The sequence below is a fragment of the Macaca mulatta genome, chromosome 17, assembly GCF_049350105.2.
Source record: "Macaca mulatta isolate MMU2019108-1 chromosome 17, T2T-MMU8v2.0, whole genome shotgun sequence".
NCBI classification, from domain to species: Eukaryota; Metazoa; Chordata; class Mammalia; order Primates; family Cercopithecidae; genus Macaca; species Macaca mulatta.
Genome location: NC_133422.1, coordinates 78,653,272 through 78,657,636, shown reverse-complemented (window position 1 = coordinate 78,657,636; position 4,365 = coordinate 78,653,272).

Genomic DNA, 4,365 nt, shown 5'->3' with positions numbered 1-4,365 from the left:
GAAAGGAATTTTCATATTTCAATATTAGAATTTGTTTCAGTGTCACTACTAAAGAGGAAAATACACATATATTAAGTAAAATGTACATCTAAAAATTTAATAGTTCAGAAATCAGAGTTTTTGTAATTTACTATAGACTTGTAAAGATATCTAAATGAGTACCCAATCAGGTAAATAATATCTTGAATATGTGTTAGGTAAAACTTCCAGGTTGGAGAGACAATTTTATCATCAAGATACCCATAAACCTTTTCTTATTGACATATTTTACCATTACTTCTACCTTACTATAATTGTTTTATTCATTATCTACTTCCTCCAAATTATCACAAAGTTTCAGAAAATGTTAAAAATAACTTTTCTTTAAAAAACACTTTGCTATTTTAAAATGATTGACAAATGATGTGCTGGTACTTACGGGAGGATAGTTATGGATAGTGCAGGCAATCTTAATATGAGTCTTGAACGTTGAACCGTTTTGAGTCAGATAATATATGTTGAAGGTATTGATTTCAGACCATAGAAATAACATTATTATAATATTGCTGGTAAAAAATAATAATGAGTAACTTAATGAGGGTAAGTGCAAAAAGTAGGCTTGCCTCGTGGTTACCTAGACGTCACTAGTCACAGTGCTCTTTTTAGCATAATTGGAATTGAAGCAAATTGAGCAAAAGGCAATTAAGTATTAGAAGGTAATACAAACTTTGTTGGGTGGTAATATGCAATCGCTATATTGTTTGTATAAGTAGAATACATAATGGAGTCAAAATTCTTGAAAATATCTAATGGAATAAATAGAAAAAGGGGCAAAGTAAGAAAGCTGTTATAGAAATGCAAGATAAAAGTGACTTACTATATTTTGAACTATATTTTGAACTATATTTCTACTGGGACTTTTGAACTATATTTCTACTGGGACTTTAGCAAAAAAAAAAGAATATGTCTAAGGAAGAATATTAAATTAATAAGCGTTTCTGAAAGTGGCCTTACTGTATTTTACCCATGTGATTTAATATGTTTTTGATCTACTATTTATTATATCAATGGGTAAAACATGCATGGCATGTTTTTATTGTTTTAAATGATGTGATTCTCAATTTTAATCCTACTTTAGAACCACTAATTAATTAAATGAAAAGTTTTCTTTTGAGGTCACCCACACATACCAAGATTTCTAATTTGTCCTGGACCTAAGGGTCTCCAGACACCTGGAAATTTCAGTGCGGAAACTGGGATGAATTTCTCTCTGGAGTATATACTCATGCTTTAAAGAATACTAATATTTGAATTGATTTTGGAAATAAATGAGTTCTGTATTTGCTTAACATTATGGAGAATCAAATCTCCAAGAAGTACAGTCCTCCCTTGGTACCCGTGGAAGGTTGATTTCAGGACCCCCAGGAATAACAGAACACACCGATGCTCAAGTCCCTTATATAAAAGTGGTGTAGTATGTGCATTCAATTATCTCTAGATTACTTATAATATCCAATACAATGTAAATGCTAAGTAAATAGTTGTTACACTGCATTGTTTAGGGAAGAATGGCAAAAAAAAAAAAGAAAAGAAAAGTCTACATCTGTTTAGTACAGATGCAACCATCTTTTTTTTTTCTTGAATACTTTTGCTCTGCCATTGGTTAAATCCATGAATGCAAAACCCGTCTATATGGAGGGCTGACTATACATGATTTTTTTTTGTTTTTGAAATGTTAATGGCTTTTCTTTAAAAAATCGAATCTCTTAGATAATCTCTCTATACAGACTCATCTGACTCTCCCTTTCTCTTGCTTTTAGTTTCATATATAGTCAAGAATCTTTATCCTAAAATAACTACTTTATTTATTTATTGAGATAGGGTCTCACTCTGTTGCCTAGGCTGAAGTGCAGTGGTGCAATCAAGGCTCACTGCAGCCTTGACCCTCTAGGCCCAAGAGATACTCCCATCTGGGCCTCCCAAAGTGTTGGGAAAACAGGCATGAGCCACCGGAACCAGGTCTAAAATAACCACTTCAATTCTCTTGTCTATTATGAAGGAATTTAGTAATATGGTGGAAATGTTTTATAAATAAAAATCCAAAACATATAGTTTAGTTCTCATTAGTATGGCAATATAGCATCATAATTGACATTAGAAATGTCCTCAATAAATTTAGGTATATTACTACACAATTGCAAAGAACTGCATGTTTAGGATTTGAAGTTATCAAACAGAAATCTGAGTGTAAATCAGTTAATTTCATAAAGAATATGTGTGATACATTACCATAAGCCAATAAATGTTTAAGGCATATTTCTCCCAGCACTTAGAATAAATATGATATGGCAATTTACTTAAAATATTTCCTAAGGTTTTATTATTCATTCAGTTAATAGAATTGCATAATTCTTATTTTATGCTTCCCATAAGTTGACTAGTTTAATCTGTATAGTAATTTGACATACATCCTCTTCTTGGCAGATTACTCTGGTGCTCAATCTCAATCACAGAGTTAAATACGAATGGCAGTAAATACACAGGTTCCTAAGTTTACTGAAGCTGTAAGTTTCCAGGTCATACACTTGCGATATGATGGAGTGATTTGTTAGTAACAAACTTTTACATTTATAGACTATATTTCCTTAGCCACGTCTTGGAACTGAATAATTCTAACTTAATTTTCCTCTCTAAATCAGATTTACTCCAGTTATTTCCTTTGCAGCATTTCAAGAATAACTATATTATTTTCCAAGGGAATATCTAATGGAGTCTTTTAGCTTGAATCTTTCCTTCAGGGCCCCATTTGAAGGGATCATCTGAAAAAATAGCATTAGCTTCTCTCTCAACATCTTCATGATAGCACTTCTTCCAAGACTTAGGGTGGAGGATAGAACACAGAGGTAAGAGGGAGTCACACAAAATTGTAGGGTTTCATTCTTATGTAATCATTCCTTTTTGCTTTATCATTAAGTGATGGATATATATTTAATGTATAGATGTGATATCAATATTTTTGTTTCTTTACCCTATTTAATTTTCACAAGTGACAGAGTAACTGGATACTAATAAGCTTGATGTGTGCAATAAGGCTTATTAACTTGTAAAGCCCCCAATCTAGTATTCTAGAAACCAGTGTTTAGAAAGATAAGTATTTTCCCTCAAATCTTACTTTTTACTACTAAAATGATAACTGAGTTTTACAGGTAATGAAATAAACTCTATGTAATTTTGTTTTCTGCATTAAAACTTTTATTTTAAAAATTTATGAAGTGTGATATATATTTTTATGATCTTAACTGGTCAGTTACAATATAAACAAAATACTATAAATTCTCCTCCTATTAGAATTTATTTTTTGGAAATTTTTAAGTGCTTTTCTTTGTAATTCAAATTAGTAATTTATCAGAATGTGAGAGACTGTAACACTTTTTCATATATCGGTATAACCCACTCAATCCCACATCCCGGTTGCTTACTATTGAATTATCATCATATATCCTAAAAATCGTATTTGAGATTTTCTAGTAAATTCATTGCCCACCTAGATATCTAGACTATGGTTTATTTTTTGATTAATAAATGTTTCTCCAGCATTATTTAAAAATACTTCCTAAGATACATTCATACAAGTGTTACTAGTTCTGTACCCTTCTGGTAAGGAGATTAATTTTGCTGAAGAGAACATTTGCATTATCCTGAAAAAGATATTATTTTTTAAGGTATATCTTGACCAGGTTATTTCTTTTCTTTTCTATTCTTTTTTTTTTTTTTTTTTTTTTTGAGACGGAGTTTTGCTCTGTCACTCAGGCTGGAGTGCAGTGGCTCAATCTTGGCTCACTACAACCTCTGCCGCCCAGGTTCAAGCGATTCTCCTGCCTCAGCCTCCCAAGTAGCTGGGATTACAGGTGCGTGCCACGATGCCCGGCCAATTTTTGCAGATTTTAGTAGAGACAGGGTTTCACCAGTTGGCCAGGCTGGTCTTGAACTCCTGACCTTATGATCCACCTGCCTCGGCCTCCCAAAGCGCTGGGATTACAGGCATGAGCCACCGCGCCAGGCCTTGAACAAGTTATTTCTATTTAAAAACTTACATATAACATGCATGGGAGATCTGAAAATCAGGAGATAATTGTTTTTGCAATTCCTCCACATTACTTCAAAAATAGTACAACCCCATCTTTTTCTCTCTTTACCCCATATCCTTAATTTTACTCGTTTTCTCTGTTTCCGTTGAAAACAAAACTCCTTGTGAGTTTGCTGCCTACTGTCTTCAATTTCTCTTCATTTTCTCTCTAAACTCCTTTATCAGGCTTTTGTCTTTACCACTCCTCTGAAACTGCTCTTTTAAAAGCTACCTATATCCAACACACTGTAAAATTTGCT